At 36.0% G+C, this 25,933-nt stretch overlaps 1 protein-coding gene across 2 annotated transcripts in view; it reads left to right on the top strand.

Moving 5' to 3' along the window:
* Window positions 1-20,220: 20,220 nt before the first annotated feature.
* G2E3 (G2/M-phase specific E3 ubiquitin protein ligase) overlaps window positions 20,221-25,933 on the top strand; it is an 84,795-nt gene continuing 79,082 nt past the window's right edge. For both annotated transcript variants that reach the window (XM_079127227.1, XM_079127223.1), the window contains exon 1: window positions 20,221-21,727. The gene's annotated coding sequence lies outside the window, so the exon portion shown is untranslated. The remainder of the gene's footprint in view (window positions 21,728-25,933) is intronic.

Here is a 25,933-nt window from a genome sequence, read left to right as displayed (position 1 = left end):
TAAAATGACTCCATCAGGGTGATAATCTCTCTTACCATAGTAAGATGAAATTCAGCCAAGTCTCATCAACAACTTGTTCTATTGAAACTTTCAGCAACACAGCATTCAATGATCAAGAACCAATGAAGGTACCCCCAGCTCATGGTACACATCTGTAATCCCAGCAACTCAGGAGTCAGTTGGATAAGTTTTGAAACAGATAAATACCCAGGAAATCATCACCATATTCAATCAAACAACAAATATATGTATGACCCCCAAATTCTCTTGTGCCTTTTTTAAATTTCTCATCAATTCAATTCACGTCTTATTCCCAGGCAATTATATATCTGCTTTTTATCTCCATAGTTTGAATTTTATGAAATTTTTCATAAGGTATTATATGGTATGTATCCTCTATTCTGGCTTTCATTAAGCATAATTATTTCTAGGTTCATTCTTAAAATAATAGTGCATATAAATTACTTCATGTATTTTTATTACTATGCTGCATTATGTAAGTACACCACATTTTGTTATTCATTTATCAGTTAATAAACTTTTCCAGTGTTTAGTTATTATATACTCAGTTGCTATGAACATTTGTATACAACTCTTTGTTGTAATAGCAGGGTCATATGTAGGTATGTTTTTAAGAAACTACTTATCTGTTTTCCAAAGTGTATATATCATTTTACATTTTCACAGTGTATGAGTTCCAGTTCCTCTGTATCCTTGCTAATACTTGATATTACTCTTTTTAAATTTAGTCGTTTTCATATTAGTATAACTGCCTCCCTGCTTTTGATTACTATTTACATGAATATCATTCTCTGCTCTTTTATTTTCAATCTATTTGTGTCTTTGGATCCAAAATTTAGTCTCTTGTACACAGTATGTGGTTATATGTACTGTCTGACTTGTCATGGATTGTTTGTTTGGGCTTTGGTTTTAGCCATTCTGACAATCTCTTTTTCCTGGAAAGTTTGATCCATTTATAAATAGCAACTGATATGATAGGACTTACTTCTGTCATTTGGTTGTTTTTCATATACCTCATTGCTTTTTTGTACCTTATTTCCTGTATTAATATCTTCTTTTGTGTTTAGTTGATTTTGTAGTAAAATGGTTATCTTTTTTCTCATGTTTTTTGTATATATACTTCAACAATTTTCTTACAGTTACCATGAGAATTGCATTTAGCACTCTAAAGTCATAACCCTGTAATTTGAATTCATACCAGTTTAATTTCAAGAGTATACAAATGCTCTGCACTTTTAACAGCTGTGTCAACAACCCTTTCAATCAATGTCATAAAATGACCTCTTTATACATTGTGTGTCCAAAAACATAAACTATAAATTTTTAATAAGTTAATGTATTAATTAATGTAGAAAATGGAGTGTGGAGTTACAAATAAAGGTTACAATAACATTAGCTTTTAGAATAATAATTTTTTAACATAACAACCTCTTAAATAATATAAAAAACAAAAAGTGGAATTATACATCATTATTATAATAGAGTCATTTCTGAGTATCTGTGGGAGATTGGTTCTAGGACCTTTGCACAGATTCCAAAATCTGCAGATGCTCAAGTCCTTTCAATAAAATGGTGTAGCATTTTAATATAACCTATGCACATCTTCTCATATACTTTAAGTCATCTCTAGATTACTTGTTATACCTAATATAATACCTATACTGTGTAAATAGTTGCTATGCTGTATTTAGGAAATAATGACAGGAAAAAAATGTACATTTTCAGTATATATGTAATTTTTTGTCCACAGTTGTTTGAATCCACAGTTGTGGAACTTAGATATGGAGGGGAGGGCTGACTGTTTAGCTTTAAAATTGCTCACGTATTTGCCTTTACTGAGATTTTCAGTCCTTCATGCTGCTTCAAGTTACTATCCAGTATCCTTTCATTTTAACCTGCAGGACTTCCTCTAAGCATTTCTTGCAGAACAGGTCTGGTGGAAATGAATTCAATTCAGCTTTTGTTTATCTGGGAATGTTTTCATTATTCTTCAATATGGAAGTATAATTTTGCTTTGACAATTTTTTTCTTTTTTTAGTACTTTGAAAATATCAGCCTACCATCTTCTAGCCTCCAAAGGGTATCTTGAGAAATGTGCAGTTAATCTTATTGATAATCCCTTGTATGTGACAAGTCACTTTTCTCTTTCTGCTTTCAAAATCCGTTTTGGTATTCTTTCTGTCTTTGTCTTAAGACATTGCCGGGAGCCAGCCCCAGCAACTCGCAGTTTCCCTGAAGGGTGAGTGGAGTCAGAGCAGAGGAAGGACACGAACCCCTGCAGCAACTTGAAGCAAGTGGTGTTCAGATTTATTTTAGCTCTTCTTTTATAGTATTAAGTAAAGCAGGATTAAACAAAGTTACAGAGAAATTATCACAAGATTTTTCATTAACCACACTTTCCAGCAGGTGTCTAACACATAACAGGTACATTAAGGTCAACTTTCTATATTTACTTGAAACCACTCACATAAGCATATTACAGTGAAAGGTATGGTCCTCTTTTCATCCTACTGGCCTTTGTTTACCCTTTGGTGTCAGACCTATTGTTAACATAATGACTCTTTTATTTTAAGCTAATTTTACCAAACTGCTAAGCAAAACATGCACTAATCATTAGCTCATATTATTGTGTTTTTGATTTAACCTTAAAGGTCTACTTTATCACCTAAACAAGCTCAGTTAAGATTAAGTTAGGTTACTTTATTGCCAAATAATCAGTGTGAGTACCTGGTTTTATCCTATTATTTTTGATTTATCCTCTACTTATTGTAATACATATGTTAGACCTAAGCCAGCAAAAACTACTCATAACCAGTTAACATGCAATGAGGGCATTTGATCTTAAGATATTTTTCTAGTTGTTTGCATGTGCTGTTTCTTTGTTCTTTAGTTATATATTTCCAGGGTGGGCTTTGACTTCCAAATTTTTGAAGGAAGGACAAATATTGGACATTTGTCCATTCACCATTAATATTAATTATTCATTTACCATTTTCATTGTAGTCTCCTGTATAGGGAAGAGGTGAATCTGTGGAAGGTGGGTCCTTATACTTATTCACTTGTTTTCCTCTAGGTGGATATCACAAATGTCCCCCAATCTTGTAAACTAAGTAGGGTAGTCCTAGTACTGTGGGGACAATAAGTCTCCTGTTCTGTTTTTTAGGCTATTTACTGGTAAAGCGTTAACTGGAGCAGGTGTGGTCAGCATAGGTGCAAGCAATTTCTGTAACTGTAATCTTCTGAAGAACTTCTCAAACTCTGTATTTTTAGACTTATTATGTGTGATATTGGTACATTTTTTTAAAGCATTCCTTATCCTCCCCCAAGTTCCACAGACTCATTGAGGCTAAATTATTATCACAACAATCCAGGGAATATGATTTGCAGTTGCATAGTTATAAGTATGATAATTACAAGAAAACACCCAATTCCTAAGAGAGATGACAGCGGCAGTTTCCTGGAGGTGGCCTTGCCAAGCCCTTCCCCATGCTCGGGACTTGTCAAGCAGCATGGCGGAAACTGTCCCTGCCAAGACATTTTATTACAATGTACTTTGAGTTCCCTATATGTTGAATTTCTTGAACATTTATATTACTGTCTTCCATCATATTTGGGAATTTTTCAGCAATTATTTATTCAAATATTCTCTTTCTCTTTCCTCTGAGATTGCTATAATGCATGTATGTCTTCTTGATGGTATCCCACAGGTTCCTTGAACTCTGTTCACTTTTCTTTAGTCTTTTTTTTTCTGTTGCTCAGAATCAGTTATTTTCATTGTCCTGTTTTCAAGTTCACTAATTTTTTCCTTCATCTGCTCAAATCTGCCTTTGAATTCTTCTAGTAATTTTATTTTCAGTTTAGTTATTGTGCTTTTTGGTAGTACATAGTTTCTTTTTTGGCTTTCTATCTCTTTATAGGTATTTCCATTTTTTTCCTACATCATTTTGTTGATTTTCACCAGGTCTTAGTTCTTCAGGTATCTAAAGACACTTGTTTTAGAGTATCTGTCTAGTAAATCTGCTATAATGTGTTTCGCAGGGACAGTGTATTAGCTTAATTGTTTCCTTTGAATGTGCCACAGTTTTCTACTTCTATACATGCCTTGTGATTTTTGTGTATATGGAAAATTGGACATTTGAATTTAATAATGTGATAATTTGGAAATAGCTTCTCCCCTTTGCCCAGGGTTTAATTGAGTTTTGTTTTTTGTTGTTGTTGTTTGGGTTTTTTTTAGGGTTTTTAAAAATATTTTTAATTGTATATGAACAAAATACCTTTATTTTATTTATTTAATTTTATGTGATGGTGAGGATAGAACCTAGCACCTCACGAATGCAAGGCATGCACTGTACCACTAAAAACCCTTGGTTTTTAGTTTTTGATTGCTGCATGCTGTCTCTGTGCCAAGGATCAGCCTGAGTTGTAAATTTAGTCTTCTTGGGCCTTTGCTGAGCCCGTACCTTCACCTGTGCATGCATGATGACTTTCTAGTTTCTCCCATATATGTGGTTTCTTTTAAATGTTCTAGTCTTCACTACATGGCTCCCAAAAGGGGAAAAGAGCAAAAATAAAGGCAGGGAAGCACAGGCTCTTTATGTCTCCTGGATATCACTTTAGCCAGAAGGAGAAGGGCCAGTGACAATGGAGGGTAATAAAATTATAATGGCCACCACCCTTTTGTCTACCTCTGTGATCAGATACAACAATCACTCAAAGTACAGGTCCTTTCTGCCCACCCTGGTTCCTGCAAGCTGTGTCCAAGTTGCTCCAGGAACATAGGCAAAACACAGGGCTAAAGCATAGGGAATGGGTAGCTGGTACTCCAATAAGAGCTGCAGTTGACTGTAAAAAACTGCAATTTATCCTCTATGACTGCTCCTGGAAGTTGCAAGTTGTCAACAAACTCCAGAATTCCAAAACACTCATCGAGGTGGATAGACAGATTTCCAGTGCTTCCTACTTTGCCCTCTTTGAAGAATTTTCATCCTGAATTTTAGTCATTCTGATAGGTAAGTAATATCTCACTATGGTTTTAATTTGCATTTCCCCAATAACCAGTGATCTTTTTAATCTGCTTATTTGCCATGTATAGCTCTTCTTTGGTGAAGTATTTGTTCAAATTGTTTGCCCATTTACTAATAGGAATTTCTTATTATTGGTTTTTTTAGTGTTTGTAATGTATTCTGGATACAAGTACTTTATTTATAAGTATTTTTCTATTTGCCTTTTTATTTTCTAAACAGTGTCCTTTGAATAGCAGACATTTTTAATTTTATAAAATCTAATTTATTAAATATTTCTATTATGGTTTGTGCTTTTGGTATTGTGTCTAAGAAATCTCTACCTGGTCAAAGATTTTGTCTTTTTTTTTTCCTCTACAAATCTTATTGCTTTGTGTTTTGCATCTATGTCTCTTCCATTTGGAGTTAAATTTTGTAAATAGATATGGATTGAAGTTCATTTTCTTACATATAGATATAAATTGCGCCAGTACAATTCACTGAAAATACTACCCTTCCTCTACTGAATTGCCTTTCACCATTGTCAAAAATTAGTTGTCCACGTATAGAAGGTCTAATTCTGGACTTATTATGTTCTATTGATCTATTTGTCTATCTTACAACTAGTTCCACACTCTTGATTATTGCACCTTTATAAATGTCTTGAGTCACATAATCTTAATAGTCCAACTTTGCACTTCTTTTTTACAATGTTTTGGCTATTTTAGATTATTTACATATCTATATGAATCTTAGAATACCTCGTTACTTTCTATTAAAAAACCTTTTGGGATTTTAATGGAAAGCTTATTGAATCTGTTAATCATATTGGGGAGAGTTGGTATCTTACCATTATTGAGTCTTCATAGTAGATCCTTCCATTTATTTAGCTTTGTCTTCATTCCTCTTAGCCATGTTTTATAGTTTTTGGTGTATGATTCTTGCACAATTTCACCACATTTATCTCTAAGGTATCGTATTTTTATTTCTATAGTGAATAGTATTTTACAAATTATAATTTCGAATTGTCTATTGCTAACATATAGAAATACAAATTTTTGTGTGTACTGATCTTATATCCAGAAACCTTGTTAAACTTATATGTTAGTTCCAGTTTCTTGCTTGTAGATTGTTTCAGGATCTCTACATAGACAATAATGTCATTTACAAATAATTTGACTTCTTCCTCTCCTAAGTACCTTTTATTTTTCTTCAAAGACCTTGTTCTTAACATAGAGTTTTGCACTTTTAATGTGTTGGCATAAATCCAATATCAGGCTATAGTCTACTCATGAATTGGCTGAAGCATCCAGCCCGACTGTTGAGTTTGTATATATTTTTCTTTGAGAGATACCAGTTTTTCTTGGCACCAGTTTCTTGAAATGAATTATTTGGTTTCCAATGTAGTTGGACTCAATCGTTAGGTGAATCATTTATTTTACCATCAGATGTTAAATAACATAACAGATCAGAGCATAAACCTAAAATACCCTATCATATCATCCCTATGAAAGAAATGGAGTTTCATATCTTTGCTGACATAATACTCAGGGCCCTTTCATAGAAGCTAGGTTTTGTAATTAGTAACTCATAGAGATAGAACTTTGAAGATCTCTAGGGAGCACATAGTGTATATCTGGAGCCTGTCTCACTGCTACAGATCTCATAGGTAGGAAACACCACTTAGATCTACCCCAGCATCTCCATGCCACTATGACATTGCCTGGTGTCAATCATGAGTGAAGCCAAAATGTTATCACACTATTTGACAACTCCTGAGGAGTATTTTAGCAGAAAACAGATCATTGGGTGATCCTCAATGACTGAAATTGGGTTTGTGGTACAAAAACCTACTGACTACCACTTACAAACTGGACAGAGACATGTTACCTTGAGAAAATGATGCCAGACTTTACCTGGGGTTTACTTTAAAAAATAAGTTGCCCCTCTGGGAAAAAGAAATCTTTACATAACAATTAAATGAGGAGAAAAACTGGAGCTAGATTTGAGATCCAAACACTCACTACTCAAGGGAATTCAGGACTGCTTTCTGTTCTTTTCCATTCTTTCCAATACATGCTTTACAAAAGGCCACAAATTTTAGTATAATTTTACATGTTGTGTCTCAGAGAATAGAGGAAGTGTTAGACAATGCCATCTGGACTATTGAACTCCTTGCCTGGGAGGTGCATAAAATTGGACAGGCAGTGTTTCTGAATGGAGCCACATAGATGTACTATTGGCCTCTTAAAGGGTAACATATGCTCTTTCAAGGAAAGAATGTTGTAATTACATACTTGCAGACATCTCTAGAATTTTTAATATGACTTAAATGGTTGAAGAAGCAAAGAGACAAATCTTTGGTGCTTTCAGATTGGGGATGAAATCTATTCTATTGATTTATTGTTGACAGTCTTGACTCCTAATAAGAAATAAACTTCAAAATCTGATCACAATCCTTCTGCCAGCACTTTTCCATGAGGTAGTATTCAGATGTGTTGTCCCTCGTGTATTCAATGCTGCTGCATAGCCACTAGGTCATCAAATGATTTAGCAAATCTTACAAAAATGAAATAAAAACAACATCATTAATGGCCAAAAACAAGAAGAAACCCTGACTTCTATGGAAATAGGAAAACCAAAATAACACCCAAAAACCTGATTTGTCATCATGATATGCAAATAGAGTGGAAGGTGTGAACTTATATGCCCTCAGATGTGACTGATCTATGCTTCAGTTTAGGGTAACAAAGACCATAAGAGGAAATGTTAGAATGGGTCAGTTTATCCACCACATTAATAGGACTATACTATTTTGCTATCTTCACTGGAAAACATTTTCCCACTGTCTTCTTCAACCTGATTTCACAATTTCAGAAATCTCTAGCCCTGGAAGATAAAAGTGACAAACAAATTTTGTTTCAGGAATGTTCTAGAAAACCTCACTTAAGTGAAATCAAACTCTTCACATTTTCAAGATAGAATCAAAAAACTGTTAATCCTCCAAATCTTTTTTATACTTTTGCCTGGAAATCTTCACCTTGATGTGTCCACAGTATTAAAGAGATTACCATCCTTACCCAATCCTAACCAAGTCTACCACCCTTGTTGAAAGATCCCTCTTAACCCAAATCTAAGCCCTGAGCTCTTCCCTTTTGGAGATGGTATGACGATCAGTCAGTTGTTCTCTCCCTTATTACAGTAAAGATAAACACAACTGTGTCTTTTCAATAAGTTACTTGACAGTATTTTGGGGGAAGCTTGCCATAGTTTGATTATCATCTTTCTCTTCCACTATTCTGTATGTTTTATAAGAACAAAGAAGGTCAAATCTTCCTTGTTTGCCAGGCACAGTGCCACATGTCTATAATCCCAGTGCCTTGAGAGGCTGAGGCAGGAAGATTATGAGTTTAAAGCCAGCCTCAGCAACTTATTGAAGCCCTAAGTAACTTAGCAAGACCCTGTCTCAAAATAAAAATAAAAAGTTCTGGGAATGAGGCTCAGTGGTTAAGTGTCCCAGGTTTCAATCCCTGATATCAAAGAAAGAAGAAATTTAAAAAATCTTGAGGGGGATCCAAGATGGCGGACTAGAGGGTGACTGCATCTCCTATCACTCCAGAACCCAGGATTCAAGAAGGGGAGGCATTGAGAGACTTGGACTAACATAGAGCCGCAGGGTGAGTCTCCCCCACCAGGTGAAGCTCGGCCCTGCCCGGACAGGGGTGGCTTCTCAGAGCTGGGCAGGGCAGCTAGAGTCTTCTCCAGGCATCCCTGCTCCCTCCAGCAGTGGGCTCCTTCCACAGCCAGCTTCTCGGAGCAGGCCGCCCAGCGAGAGCCTTTCCGCACAGAGCCAGTTCCAAACCCGGACCCAGCGGTGAGCCCAGGCCCGCAGGCAGCTTCAGGGACCAGGGCAGGGCAGCCAGGGACTTCCCCAAACAGCTCTGCTCCCTCCGGTGGCAGGCACCATCCACGGCCAGCTTCTCGGAGCAGGCCGCCCAGTGAGAGCCTTTCTGCACAGAGCCAGCTCCAAGTCCCAGACCCAGCAGCAAGCCCCAGCCCACAAGCAGCTTCTGGGACTAGGGCAGGGCAGCCAGAGACTTCTCCAAGCAGACCTGCTCCCTCCAGCGGCGGGCTACTTCCATGGCCAGCTACTCAGAGCAAGTCGCCCAGTGAGAGCCTTTCCGCACAGAGCCAGCTCCAAGCCCTGGAACCAGTAGCGGGCTAGTGGCAGCTTTCTTCAGAAGCACTGCATTATCAAGTTCCTCCAAGACTTCAGGCTACTTAAGGCTGGGAGGCGATATACTTGAAATCTACAGGGACACTATAAGCCAATAGAGGAAATCTGCAATATCTCAGAGTCCCACTGATATCTGACCAATATGAGAAAACAAGAAAATGTCCCAAACAAACCTAGATACTTTATCAATAAAAGCCAATGACAGCACAGCAGAAGAAATGTCAGAAAGGGAGTTCAGAATGTACATAATTAAAGCAAACGAAGAGATGAAAGAGCAAATGCAGCCACTGAAGGAAGAGATAAAAAAGCAAATGCAGGCATTAAATGATGTCATCCATCAACAGTTAAAAGAACAAATACAGGAAGCAAGAGATCATTTTAATAAAGAGTTAGAGATACTGAAAAAAAACAAACAAAAATCCTTGAAAAGAAGGAAACAATAAACCAAGTTAAAAACTCCATAGATAGCATAACCAATAGGATAGAACACCTGGAAGACAGAATCTCAGACACTGAAGAAAAAATATTTAATCTTGAAAACAAAGTTGAGCAAACAGAGAAGATGGTAAGAAATCATGAACAGAATCTACAAGAACTATGGGATATCACGAAAAGGCCAAATTTAAGAATTATTGGGATTGAGGAAGGCACAGAGAAACAAACCAAAGGAATGAACAATCTATTCAATGAAATAATATCAGAAAATTTCCCAAATCTGAAGAATGAAATGGAAAACCAAGTACAAGAGGCTTATAGGACTCCAAATATACAAAATTACAACAGACCCACACCAAGGCACATTATAATGAAAATACCTAACATACAAAATAAAGACAGAATTTTAAAGGGCGCAAGAGAAAAGAATCAAATTACATTCAAGGGGAAACCAATAAGAATATCAGCAGATATTTCAATCCAGACCCTAAAAGCTAGAAGGGCCTGGAACAACATTTACCAAGCCATGAAAGAAAACAGATGCCAACCAAGAATCTTGTACCCAGCAAAACTTACTTTCAGATTTGACGACAAAATGAGATCCTTCCATGATAAACAAAAGCTAAAGGAATTTACAAAAAGAAAGCCGGCATTACAGAACATTCTCAGCAAAATATTCCATGAGGAAGAGATGAAAAACAACGATGCAAATCAGCAATGGGAGGAACTAGCCTAAAGGAATAGCCAAATAAAGGAGAAATCAAATCATGTCAAAAACAAAAATGAGTCAAATGACTGGGAACACAAATCATATCACAATAATAACCCTGGATGTTAATGGCCTGAACTCATCAATCAAAAGACATAGACTAGCAGATTGGATTAAAAAGAAAGATCCAACAATATGCTGTCTGCAAGAGACTCATCTCATAGAAAGAGATACCCACATACTAAAGGTGAAAGGATGGGAAAAAACATACCATGCTCATGGACAGAGCAAAAAAGCTGGAGTATCCATCCTCATTTCAGATAATGTGGACTTCAAGCCAAAACTAGTCAGAAGGGATAAAGAAGGACATTACATACTACTTAAGGGAAGCATAAATCAGCAAGACATAACAATCATAAATATCTATGCCCCGAACATTGGCTCATCCATGTACGTCAAACAAATCCTTCTCAATTCCAGAAATCAAACAGACCACAACATAATAATACTAGGCGATTTTAACACACCTCTCTCACCACTGGATAGATCTTCCAAACAAAAATTGAATAAAGAAACCATAGATCTCAATAACACAATCAACAATTTAGACTTAACCGACATATATAGCATATACCATCCAACAAAGAACAAATACACTTTCTTCTCAGCAGCACATGGATCCTTCTCTAAAATAGACCATGTTTTATGCCACAAAGCTACTGTTAGCAAATACAAGAAGATAGAGATACTACCTTGTATTCTATCAGATCATAATGGGTTAAAATTAGAAATAAGTGACAGAATAAAAAACAGAAACTACTCCAATACCTGGAGATTAAATAATATGCTATTATATGATGAATGGATAACAGAAGGCATCAGGAGGGAAATAAAAAAATTCTTAGAAGTAAACAAGAACAAAGACACATCATATCAAAATCTCTGGTACACTATGAAAGCAGTACTTAGAGGAAGATTTATTTCATGGGGCGCATTCAACAAAAGAAGTAGAAATCAACAAATAAACGACTTAACACTACAGCTCAAAGCCCTAGAAAAAGAAGAGCAGACCAACACCAAAAGTAGTAGAAGACAGGAAATAGTTAAAATCAGAGCTGAAATCAACAAAATTGAAACAAAAGAAACAATCGGAAAAATTAACAAAATAAATAGTTGTTTCTTTGAAAAAATAAACAAAATTGATAAACCCTTAGCCACACTAACAAAGAGAAAGAGGGAGACATATCAAATTACTAGAATTCGGAATGAACAAGGAAATGTCACAACAGTCACGAGTGAAATACAAAACATAATTAGAAGCTATTTTGAAAATCTATACTCCAACAAAACAGAAAACCTCAAAGACATCAACAAGTTTCTAGAGACATATGAATTACCTAAACAGAACGAGGAGGACATACACAACTTAAATAAATCAATTTCAAGCAATGAAATAGAAGAGGTCATCAAAAGCTACCAACAAAGAAAAGTCCGGGACCGGATGGGTTCTCAGCCGAGCTCTACAAAACCTTTAAAGAAGAGCTCATTCCATTACTCCTCAAAGTATTCCATGAAATAGAAGAGGAGGGAACCCTCCCAAACTCATTCTATGAAGCCAACATCACCCTGATACCTAAACCAGACAGAGACACATCGAGGAAAGAAAATTTCAGACCAATATTCTTAATGAACATCAACGCAAAAATTCTCAACAAAATTTTAGCAAATTGCATACAAAAATATATTAAAAAGATAGTGCACCACGATCAAGTGGGTTTTATCCCAGGGATGCAAGGTTGGTTCAACATCTGGAAATCAATAAACATAATTCACCATATCAACATTACTCCGCCATAAAGAATGATAAAATTATGGCATTTGCAGGCAAATGGATGAAATTGGAGAGTATCATGCTAAGTGAGATAAGCCAATCTCAAAAAACCAAAGGACTAATGATCTCGCTGATAAGCGGATGATGACATATAATGGGGGGTGGGAGGGGTTAGCGTTAGGGTTAGGGTTAGGTTTAGGGTTAGGGTTAAGGAGGGTGACAAGAATGGAGGAAGGACTGTATAGAGGGAAAAGAGGCGTGGGAGGGGTGAGGGGGAAGGGAAAAATAACAGAATGAATCAAACAACATTACCCTATGTAAATTTATGATTACACAAATGGTATGCCTTGACTCCATGTACAGAGAAACAACATGTATCCCATTTGTTTACAATAAAAAATATCTTTCTTGTTAATTCAGAATTCCAGTGCCTAGAACAGGCCTGGTAATATCAGGAGCTCAGTAAATATTTGTCAAATGAAAGAATGAAGCTGAAAGTGTTAGAATAGTTGATAAAATTGTCTGTACATGAAAACAATGATAAGAATGGAGAGAAGAGCCAACAGGATGGAATCTTCATTTATTTGGAGTGTTTCAATATGGAAACTTCTGAATTATTAATTTTTAGTATGATTCCATTAAAGAATTATACTTTAACTACAGTATACCTTATTCACTTATATATTCATATTGCAATATATGGGAATTTCAGGCAATACTTTAGAGTAATGTTTACTATGCTTAACCTTAACTTTCTTGGCTGAACTTAGAACATAATTTCTTTGTATGATGTGATTTTGCCATATTGGATTTTTCCTAAAATGTAAACATACTAAAGTATAGTCTTCTTAATTAGTTTCTTCCAGCTTTTTTTGGTGGAAAAATATTTTATGTTTTATAAAATTATGCTCATGATAATGACAGATGAAGTTTTCTTCCTTTTTTTTTTTTTTTTTTTTTTCAGTGTTGCTGGGGATGGAACCCAGGGTCAGGGTTTTGTGTATGCTAGACAAGAAGCATACAGAGGCATATAGAAAAGAAACTGTAACAACTGAGCCATATCCCAGTAATTCTTTTTTATTTGATGCTATGGATTGAACTGTATTGCCCCTCAAAAAAAGATAATTTGGAGTCCTAACCCTCAATACCTTGGAAAGTGACCTTATTTGGTTATCAAGGTAAAATGAAGTACCAAGGAAAAACCCTAAATATTGCAGGTATCCTTACAAAAAGTAGATTTGGGAGAGATATACACATGGGGAAAATGCCACTTGAAGATAAAGTCATAGTTAAGGGTGATAATCCACAAATCCAGAAATGCCAAGGATTGACAGCAAACTACCAGAAACTCAGAAAGTCATAGAACAAGTACTACCCCATAGTCCTCAGAAGGAACCAACTCGCCAACACCTTGCTCTCAGATTTCTAGCCTGCAGAACAATGAGATAATACCTTCTATTGTTTAAGTCATCCAGATATGTTTTGTGACTGCAGTCCTAGCCAGAGAATAAATACCCTTGTCAAAATTGGAAGTATTGGCTCCCAAAATTTTGGAAAGATTTTCTGTCTTTTTTTTTTTTTTTTATTGTAAACAAATGGGATACATGTTGTTTCTCTGTTTGTACATGGCGTAAAGGCATACCATTTGTGTAATCATAAATTTACATAGAGTAATGTTGTTTGATTCATTCTGTTATTTTTTCCCTTCCCCCCACCCCTCCCTGTTGTTTGTTTTTTGTTTATGTTTACTGACACTTAAAAATCAAAAACCTAAAAACTACTCTTTAGATATTATTTATCTCTTGAACTTTTTGGATTGCTTTATGCTCTTAAAAACTGAAGTCCACCAAAAGATTTTGTGTGATGGAACTGCACTTGGTTCAACCACTCTGGAAAGCAGTATGGAGAGTCTTCAAAAAACTTGGAATGGAACCACAATTTGACCCAGTTATCCCACTCCTCTGCATATACCCAAAGGGCTTAAAATCAGCATACTTTAGTGAAGCAGTCACATCAATGTTTATAGCAGCTCAATTCACAATAGCTAAACTGTGGAACCAACCCGGTGCCCTTCAACAGATGAATGGATAAAGAGAATGCAGTATATATACACATTGGAATATTACTGAACCTTAAAGAAGAATAAAATTTTGGCATTTGCTGGTAAATGGATGGAACTGGAGACTGTGAAGCTAAGTGAAATAAGCCTATCCCAAAAAAGCAAAGGCCAAATGTTCTCTCTGACATGTAGATGCTAACACACATTAAAGGGGAAAGTGAAGAATAGAAGTTCCTCAGATTAAACAAAGGGGAATGAAGGGAAAGGAGGGGAGATGGGAATAGGAAAGACTATAGAATTAATCATAACTTTCCTATGCTCATATATGAATATACCACCAGTGAAGCTCCACATCATATACCACCACAAGATTGGGATCCTAATTAGAGTAAGTTATACTCCATGTATACATAATATGTCAAAATACTATCAGGCATACCTAAAAAGAACAAATAAAGATTTTGTGTGACTTACATTTATAATTATTTACATATTAAAAGTTAAAGTTAAGAAATTTTTAGTGTGTATATTTAATTCTGTTAAAATAAGTATACACTACATATTAACATAATATTTTATTTTCTAAAACAAAAATAATTCAGTGAGAAGGGTGGCATTTATCAAATCTCCTATTGTCTTATTAGTAGAAAAACCACTGGATTTTCATATCAGTTTCTGCATTTAATCCATTGCAATATCATCTCACATAGTCTCCAGAAAACTCCATTGTACGCTTGTGAACCATAAGTAAGAAAGAACACAAGAAAGGTAAAAAGTCTTAGTAATATAATGAAAATGGCTTGAAAATGTGTTAGTCAGCTTTCCATTATAGTAACAAGTACCTGGGATAATTAACTTATGAAGAGAAAGGTTTATTTTGGTTCACATTTTTAGAGATTTCAGTTCCCTATCAGTTGATCCTATTGCTTTGAGTTTGGGGTGGCACATCCTGGTGGGAGTTCGCAGCAGAGCACACCCACTCACCTGATGGTGAGGATTAAAAGAGAAAGGAGGGGAACAGACCAGGTTTTCACAATTCCCTTCAAGGGCATGCCGCCAATAGCTTAAAGACCTCCTGTTAGGGCCCACTTCAAAGATTCCACATTTCAATAACACTAAGCCCCAGTAGAACCGAACCTTTAATGTATGGGCCTTTTGAAGACATTCCAGATCTAAACCACATCTTGAGAACTGATGATCCAATTCAACCTCCAGTCTAGTACAAGAATCTTTTCCATACTAATATTTAAAAAACTCTCTACTAAAACAAGATCATATTTTAGGTCCTGTATCAAATTAACATCCTACAATTTTACAGATGAGCATACAAAATTTCCATAAGAAACAAACTATGCTATTAACTGATTGTTTTAGGTTAATATTAGGTTTTTTATAACCGCTCAGGTGAGAATTAAACTACTTATAACTGAGTCATTTTATCAATTCCTTTTCCTCTAGTGTTCTGGGAGGAAGTAAAAAAAATCAAAACATACAAAATCAACTGAAAACACTTTTGATTGCCAACAATTGTATCCAAGATTGTTTAAGACTCAGTTCGAGCATGTTGCTTACTACCTGTTTTATTCAGGGTGGCATTACCAGTGTGTACTCCTGCATTTGGAGTTATCTTCATTGTAAAAAGGCTCTGATTTCTATGTAAACACTTCAGGACAAAAGACCGCAATTAAAAAAGCATTCAGACAACCATTTGTTTGACACCCCAACCTGAAGAAGGATAATGTGAACATAAACAGTCATACTTTTGACCTGCATTAGAATATCATGTCTCATGTTGGTCTCAAGCAAACTTTCAGACCTTCTTGCTAAAACCACAGTTACTCAGCAGGAATAGTATCATTCCAAATCACTGCTGTTAATATAACTACTTATTATCCAAACAACCCTGAAACAAGAGAACTGAAATTCGTTTTGGGTGGTGCTTCCTGTTGCCAGGAGGTGGTATGTTTTACTTAAAAGACACCTAACCACAGTTAGATTACAATTGTAGATCAAAACATTCAAGTAAATGAGACAATGAGAAAAAGACTCTTGTTTGGTAGCAAACAACCTGTTTTTCCTAAGATATATCTTGATTCAAGTTCAAAAATGGAAATAAAAAGACTGATCTGGCAACTAAAGTAAAGAACATTTTGGTGAACACATGAATAAAACTCCATTCAGAATTTAGCACTGCTAGGGGCCGGGGTTGTAGCTCAGTAATAGAGCATTTGCCTGACATGTGTGAGGCACTGGGTTCGATTCTCAGCACTGCATATAAATAAATAAGTAAAATAAAGGTCCATCAACAATTAAAAAAAGAATTTAGCACTGCTGATAGCATAATAAATGCTTGACAGATACATATTAATCATGAAGTCATATACTAACAAATGATCATATATTCATTTTGTACAATATTTTCTTTATAACTTATTACAAAAGGTGATTAGTTCCATTTTTTTAAAACTATGGGAGGAAAACTTCATACATAGCATTCATGACTTAATTAGAAATATTAAGTATATTCCAAAGAATTCTAGTATTTGAGAATCAGAAGAACTAAGGAACAGTCAAGGAGAATGAACACAGAGTTAGGGGGGCAAAAAAGGATATGGTCAAATAGTATGATACATCCTAATTTATTCATTCAGTCATCTCCCTCTTGATATTTATTTTGAGTCAGGAGCCACTACAAGTACTGCTTCAAAAAGCACTAACATATTTATCTCTGTAGGTGAATTCCAAAGTTGAGAAAATTTGGTTGAATTTGTTTTCCAAAAGAATTATGGCAATGTATGCCCTTGTAAGTAAGGGCACATTTTACCACCACAACTTCCCAGTATTGGATGTTATGCAATACTGCTTTAACTTTTGCTGATCCAATGCAAGAAAATTGACATTTTATAGTTTGATTTGTATTACTAAAAGTGAGGTAGTGAGGCTCAGTATATTTTTGCTTATTGTCTTCTTTTTCTTTTCAATCCATTACTTGTTAGTTTCTTTTACCCGTTTTTATTGCTTTGTGAAAAAACCAGTTACAAGAACATTTTTACATTAGCATTGTTAATCTAGTATCCTAATTTTTACAAATATTTCCTCACAGAATCTCTTTATCTTATGATGTTTTATGAAGACTTTTTTCATAGAGATATTTCTAACTTTAACCTTATTTGTATGTGTTCATCTTTTATTTTATGGCTTCTAGGATTCCTGCCTTAAGAAGTCTATTCTAACCCTTAAGTCACAGTTAATCTAATATCTCTCTCTCTCTCTCTCTCTCTCTCTCTCTCTCTCTCTCTCTCACACACACACACACACACACACACACACACGTACATATGGATGTATACATATATACACGTACATTATATGTCACTGTTTAATCCTTCTAGAATTTTATTTTGGTATATGGTGCAAGGTAAAAGCCTAAGTTTGTGTCTTCCATATGAAGTCAGTTATTTTCAGCATTGTTCAATTTATAAATGAAACTATACTGTTCCTAAAACTAAAATGCCACTTTTTAAAATATATTAATATGATATAACAGGGGTTCACTCTATACTTTTGACTATAAACCTTGTTGCTCACCCACAGGTAGCTGGTTTTTGTTTGTTTTGTTTTTTCCTCTTTTCTCCCCTTGCCCCCACCCAACAGCAGGAGAAACAAGACTGACATTTTTTTCCATTCTAAGCCAAGCTATTGTGTCCTTGTGACCTTCACTGCTCAAAAGAATATCACTGCCCAAAAGATAAATAAACTCCAAACCTGGGAGCTCGAGCAACGACTTTCTCAAGGACACCAGATGGACATTAATTAATTATATCTACTGATAATATTTGGATCCCAGCCCTAAAGTTCTCTCTTCTCCCTGCAAGGATCACAGCCTTTGGAATAGGAGTCCCCTATGTTTCTCATTTGCTAGCCAATCAATACTTCTTTTTCCTTTTTTTCAAAACTTTATCCTTGTTATTGAATTTGCAAAGGAAATAAGAACTGAGTTTTAGTGCCATTAATATTCTCTATGTAAATTTTTCTGGATTCTCTATGTATTTGTCCTGTATGTGTGTGTGTTTGATACTAGGGATTGAACCTACGGGTTCACACACGCTAGGCAACTGCTCTACTACTGAACTATATCTCCAGTTCTTCTTATTAATTTTATTTTCAGTCAGGATCTCACTGAGTTGCTCAGGCTGACCCTAAATTTGCAATCCTCCTGTCTCAGATTCCCCAGCATGACCTCATCCCTTGTATTTGTCCTTTTAGGCTAATAATTTTTTGTCTGATTTGTTTGACTTTTTTGTTTGTTTGCTTGTGCAATTGTTTGTGGCTACTGTCCTTTGTATTACCTTTGCAGTAAGTTTTACTATGTGGTAAGACAATTTATCTACCCTCAGCATTCCTTAATCCTTTTTTTCTTACTAAAATATCTTAAAAATTCTTACTATTTTCTATGAACATTTCAATTACTTGTATTCTCCATTACATTTTTTTAAATGTCAGGCCCTTTATCATTCCTTAAATTTCTTTCTAGGAATTTTTATTGTTTTAGCCACTCATGTCAGTTGTGCTAAGAATCTTTCAAGGTCAATTGTTGGGGTACTTCTGCTGGAGCATTTTGTATTGGCTCTTGCATGTAAGCGGATGGCTATTAAGTCAATGTTTTTGTCTTGCTTTCTGCTACATGTGGAGGGAATGAGAAGAGGAATGCAGGAAAGAGAGAAGTTAAATTAGCTACGATTGAAATTGTCTATGGATTCAGTTCTCAGCTAGTTCAGATTTCTGAGGTGTTATCAGAAACTAAATCAAATCTTTGTCTTTCTTTCCTTCATTTTTGCAGTTTTTATTAAATGAAATACTTATAAAAGTATATTTTACTGAATCAAAAAATGTTATCAGCTATCAGATGATGGTCAGATTTGTTAGATTTATGTATGTCCTATAATGAGTATTTCCTTTAAAAAAAATGTGTAAGTCTGGCCAGGCACAGTGGTGCCTGGGGAGCAACTGGGGAGGCTGAGGCAGGATAGAAAGTTTGAGGTCAGCCTTAGCAACTTAGTGAGGCCCTAAACGAATTAGCAAGACCCTGTTTCAAAATTAAAAACTAGGACTGGGGATGTAACTCAGAGGTAAATGCCCCTGGGTTAGTCTTTAGTACCAAAAATAATAATAATAAGCATTGCCTCAGGCTCCTTAGTGTAGTCGGTGTTTATTGAAGATATTTTTGTTCATGAATGTTGTAGCATTACCTATTATATTTAAAATTACCTATACTTGGGGAAAAAAGTTTAAGTAGCTCAAGTAACTGGATATGCTGCTCAATGAACACCTGTCATAGGAAATTTATACAATTAAGCCTGGCTAATCTTAGGGTGAAAAAATACACATGAATGGCTACATGGACCCTTCCTCCACTGCTGGTAAGAAATGAATCTGTTTGTTGGTAAGAATCAGAATCTCAGTCAGCAGCTAGGCTGCTGGGTGATGATGACTTTGTCAACATTTTAGTGGAAGAGACTGAAGAATTTATTAAGGGTCTTAGTGAAGGACTAAACTCAGGAAACAATTTTTTAAAAATCTTGCCTAGAGTTTTATAGACACTCTATATTTAATTGTTTATGTACAATACAATATATAGTATTTTGTGATCTTTGTGGAGGCTTTTCAAGGGCAAATTGACTTTTGCTTGCAGGTCAACCTGAGAATTTAATTCCTATGAAGTATGAAACTTAATGGTTGGAAGGTACCAAGAATTATAAAAGACAGAAAATATGATTTAGTTTCTGCCTTCTAGGAACTTGAAGAAGTTATATATTTAATGGGGGATTATCAGAAATGTGGAACATTGAATAATACAACATCATGAATGACTAAATGTGTGGTCATTGAATGAATTGATGAATGAACGCAGATTATCCAAACATTATAATTTATACATTTATTACACCCAATTCTGTATCTAGAATGTACTCAATTTCTAACAATCTTATTTAAAAACAAAACTGCAAAAGTAAAACTATTATTTAAGAAATTCGACAGGTTATAAAAGGCAAAAGTTCTCCATCTTCTTCCATCCCTGTTTGCCACTCCTGTATATAATTGTTCACACTTTTTATGGATCTATCCTGAAATTTTTTATGCTGATATACATTTACATACAAAACTACAGGATACTATAGTCATTCTAAAACTCACTTTTTTCATTATATGAATTATTAGTTTTAGTACCTAAAGTGTATGTCAGAGCCTAACATATAACTTATTTAACCATTTCCTTATGGGTGACACAGATTGTTTCTCACTTCCCATTACTAAAAACAATACAATAGTTAATAAATAGCATTATACTTCACTTGTCAGATTATCTGTAAGATAAATTCCTAAAAATCTAGCAAATCTTTCAAATTGTATTTTTGACGGAAATGTGGCTGCCATGGCTTAGTTTGAACTCATCAGTTTGGGTAAATCAACGCGATTAGCTGTGAGTACGATCCACCTGGTGGAACCATCAATCACGACCCTAAAAGGTTAGAGTTAAGTTTCTCCCACCCACCCCCAAACGCTTGCCCGATTCTTCCTTTACTGTCATTAAAGTTCCCAGGCGTAGTCCTTCCGAAGCTAAAGACGTTTAGATCAAAAACGTAGTTCTTGGTTTAAAAAATAAAGACACTGCTGTTCCAAGAATCTCACAGGAAGGACGTAATAGTCCTGTAAAATGATCCTTTATACGGGGTGGGGACATTTAATTGCTTTTTAATATTTATTCTCAAATACTTTGTTTGGGACGGAACCGCTCGGACCACCTCTTATCAATTTGCGGCCGGGTGAGGGGGTGACTGGCGAACTCCTCTTTCAGTCTTCCTCAAGCGGAGGCTGGAAAGGAGTAGAGGTGCTGTCGGGAGGGGCTCAGGAGCGCCAGGCAAACCTGTGCGGAGTACGTGGAGGTTTGCCTTCTTCCTCGGGCTGTCGCTGCTGTTTACTCCAGGGCGAGGGGAGGGGTAAAATCCTCCCAGCTGCAAAACTGCTCCCATTTTCCCCACTCCTTGAAGGTGAAGAAACTTCTGCACGTTTTCATCCCTTTCAGAAACAAGTGGGTCCGCTCAAGCGCCACCCGGCAGAAGCAACCACCCGGGCTCCTCTGAGAACCTAAAAAGAAGAGAGTCTGGAAAAAAAACAAACCGTAAAGGGAAAAGCTGCCGGAGTAAGCACCGAACAGCACCTCTGGAGCGCAGCCTGCCCTACCCCACCGCCCGCGCCCCACGGATTTGGCCCTGGGGGGCGGGGCCGACCGCTCCTTCCGGGTTGCGAGCGGAAGTGGGCGAATTTGAATCCTACGGGCCGTTGGATGGAGCTGCTCGCTGTTGGCGTGTGGCAGCGCTGCGCGAGAAGAGAAAAGTGACGCAGCCACCCTGGAACTTAGGCTCCGTGCGCCTCGGTGAGTAGATGGGGAACGGGAAGAAACGGAGTATTCCAGGGAGAGAAGCGGGGCCATCGGATGGGATAGCTGGTCGGGAGGCCGGACTGCGTGGCGGGGGCTTCCGCGTACCTGCGTGGGTGTCTGCAGGGACCAGGTGTGGAGACCGTGGGAAGTCGGGGCGCGGGGAGTGTCGCCCCGGCCAACGCTCCTGACGGTTGCGCACACCCAGCCAACCTGAGCATTGAGGATTCGGAGGCCCCGCCGGCCCCTGACATCAAGCCTTGTTTGTAAGCCGTCTCTAACTCTTTCGTAATCGCAGTTTAGCATTTCCATCGATTCGACTCGAATGCCGAAGCTTCCATAGTAGGTGAATGTCATAGCGAAAGCGATACCACAGGTAAAAGAACTTCCCTTTATTAAAGATGGAAGGTCGGGGGCAGCTTTAAAACGAAGAGATGCTCTGTGGCTCCGCGTTCCTCCTAAGAGGGTACCCCAGCGCTCCGTATTACCGTGGACCGCCGGGAAGTGACAGTCTCCGAAATGCCTGGTGGGGATTTAAACTGAAACCCGAGTCTCCTTTGTATTTAAAACCGGATATTTTTCTTTCACGGTTGACATTTTTCATGTACCGCAAAAATCCGAGACTCTTGCTCTTTTAAATTGGTCATAGTAACAGAGGTGATTCGCTGGGTCTTAGTTTCCTAACAATAGGGATAAGCTTTAGTTCCACCTCCCTGCCTTTTCACGCTCTTTATTCATTGGCCAACTGAGTTAATATGGGGTCATTTGGGAAGAACTCAAATGCTTCAAGAATCGGGTTTTGTTGTTTGAATTTTCTTTTCTTTTTGGTTCATTTTTAATGAACTAAACTCCCAACCTCCCAAATAAAGCCGTACCTTTTCGAATAGTTTAGATGTGGATGGTAAATGTAAACTGTGAGTACTTTAAATGTTTGTCTTATATCCTGCCTTATTAAAATCTGTCAGACTAATTTTGTGTTGCTTTATAGGAAAGGATATTAAGTACCTTGTAAGGTTTTAACATCAGGGTATTGTACCACATAAATGTATAAATATCTTTTAGAATTAGGTCTTAATAGTCAGAATAAAAACAATTCTTCATCCAGTGCTGACTCCTCCTCCCTCCTCCATCCCTGCCAATGAATATTTGTTTTCTGTATTGGGGGAAGGGGAAGAAAATATTTAAATAGGCAGTGTTTTAAACATAAGACTTAATCAAAGACCTGGCTCTCCTTTCCTAAGTAGTGCAGATAGACATTCTGCTCATTTCATATATGCCACCAGTAAATGCTAAACCCGTTTAGATTCATTTCTGCATTCTAATTTGTTACATTTCCCTATCTGGGCTCTTCATTGAGTTTTCACTTCATTCACCTAAATCAGTGAGTTTCATGCTTTATTTTGTATGCACTACCTCAGAATTGGTTTCGTTTGTATTTCCGTAATCCCACTGTGCTGGGGACTCGAACCCAGGCCTCCAGCATGCGAGGCAGGCACGCTACGTGATGGGCTATATCGCCAGCACTGAATGCACTACCTTAAGGGTTTGGTGAATGCTGATTCCTAAACTTCAAATCTCAGAGATTCTAAATCAGTAGGTCTGGAGGATGGGATGAATAATCTACATATTTAATTGAAAGGTTAGAATATTTTACCAGAGTTTTAAAAACATGACTTACTCTTTCTTAGAGAAGCAATGTACTACACTAGTTAAGAAGATGGAACTGTATGGAAACAGATTGCCTCAGTTTGAATCCCATCTTTTACCATATGATAGCTATGTGACCCTAGGCAAATTGTGTGAACCTCTCTATACTTCAGTTCCTTCAGCTGTTTAATGAGGATAATAACTATCTTGTATGATTATTGTGAGAATTAAATGAGTTAATTCATGGAAGGATTTTAGTGTGTGGCACATAGTTAATAACCTATGTCTCTTCTTATATTGAGTTGCAAAACTTTGTACAAATCATATTTCATAAACTAACATTAATCTTTACAATATCACTGAGGTAACTACTGTTTTCAGATAAGAAAACAGGTCTTTAAGAGATTCAGTAATTTGTTCTCATGCAGCTAATAAGGCATTTGAAATACAATTAAAAAACTAAATGTAACTAAAAAAAAGTTGTCTTTTATTTTAACTTAATGCTTCTTACCTCTTTGTAGTCTCCTTCCAAATGTTGCTCCTTAAAAATCTCTAATTATTTTTCATTGTCTACCATACATAATTTAAAATCTCAGTGGTTTTCTTTTTTTCCCCCACAAAGCCCTTCATATTTCCATTCTGTTTCCAAGCATCATCTTCATAGTTTTCCACTCTTTTCTGACCTGCTGATGTTCCATCATTACTACTGTGGTTCTCTACATCTGTTCCTTTACCTTTTTTTAATGCATTTCCCTTAAGATTTTACCCATATGTTTCAAGATGTCCCCCTACCATAATACTTCGTCCTCTGTGCAATTTGGTTATAAACATAGCACTAGCTAGCTCTTGTCCTCATCATCTTTATGTTTGCATTCTGTAGTACAGATCATTGTCTTTATACTCTGAATTGTGTATGTTCAATCAGTACTTGTTATTTTAACAATTTAGCATATTGTGTCTTATGTTAATCTGGAAAAGTTAAAAAAAAGTTTTGCTTTTTATCTGTTAGCATACAATTCTGTATAGTTCCATGGAGATTTTAGTGACATATGGTTTGTAAACCTCACAAATATGGAAAAATAAGTATTGATATCATAACCTCAAGACATTTCAAGTGAGAAAAATCAAGAGCAATATTTGCTAATATTCATGAAATTTTAAATGCTTTATACATATTTTCTCAATCCTCACAACCATTTTATTATTATCCCCAAATTAAGATGAAACTGAGGTATGAAAATATTTAGTAATTTTATAGTGTGTTTCTTATATTTGATTTCCTGGTGAAGTTTTTTTAATTATAAGAGTGATGTATGTTAAATACAATGAGAAAGTAGCTTATTTAAGAGCATTAGGAAATTATAAAACAGAAAAGTTTACCTCTCCTTTTCATTTTGAACAGTTAAGACAGTTACTTAAATTTCCAATCTACCCAATATTTTAGGGTCATCTTTCTAAACACCAGTAGGTGGGGTTAGTCTAAGAGGCACACAACTTTAATATGCTCTCATCGAACACCTCTACTCTAGCCAAAGCAATATAGGTATTTGAATCACCAGCATATCTACAGTCTAGACCACTCACATATTTCTTCTTGAGTTTTGACCAAGTCAGAAAGGTTTTTTTATGTGTTGGATTGACATTGGAATCATAAACAAACATCAGCAATGGGCATAGGGAGCCAATATGCAGAGACACAGTGGAAATTTGTTTCCACTAGTTATATAAGCCAATATAAATTTTAATTTTCTTTTTAATTTAAACATATCTTTAAGAAATCCATCTTCTAATTTCATTTATAAGCAATAAAGTTCATACATTTAAGGATTCATTGAGTTTTAGTGACTATATTGTATTGCATATGTACCACTATTTTTTTATCCATGCATTGATGACTATTTAGGTTGCTTATGGTTTTTAACCATTACAGATAAACCTCCTATGGACGTTTGTGCACAAAAACAATACACCATCATTTTTCTTGTCCATATCATATGTACATTTGACAAAAAGTAGATGTACATTTGATTCTTTTTTAAGTAAAATTCACAAAATTAACCATTTAAAAGTATAATTTAGTAACATTTATTCTATTTAGTAAAGCCGTTGCTTCTATCTAGTTCAAAAACATTTCCATCATCCCAAAAGAAAATTCCATATTATATTAAGCAGTAGTGCCTATTTCCTCATTCCTCTAATCCCTAGAAACCACAAATCTGTTTTCTGCCTCTATGGGTTTACCTACTTCATGTTTTCTATACAGGATATTATAACATGTGACCTTTAATGTCTGCTTCACTTAATGTTTTGTTGAATTTCCCTTATGTAGTAGCATATGTCAGTCATATATTTGGGCCCTTTTGTCTGTGTTGGATTCAACCAACCATGGATTAAAAATATTTGAGAAAAAAAATGTGTCTGTGCTGATCATAAAGACTTTTTTCCCTTGTCATTCCCTAAACAATACAGTATAACAAGTATTTACATAGTATTTACATTATATTAGCCTATTCTAAGTAATCAATAGATGATTTAAGGATATTGGTTATTCTGGTA

Source organism: Sciurus vulgaris, assembly GCF_902686455.1.
Source record: "Sciurus vulgaris genome assembly, chromosome: 2".
Taxonomy (NCBI): Eukaryota; Metazoa; Chordata; class Mammalia; order Rodentia; family Sciuridae; genus Sciurus; species Sciurus vulgaris.
The sequence above is the reverse complement of the archived record's forward strand: the minus strand, read 5'-3'. Positions and strand labels throughout refer to the sequence as shown.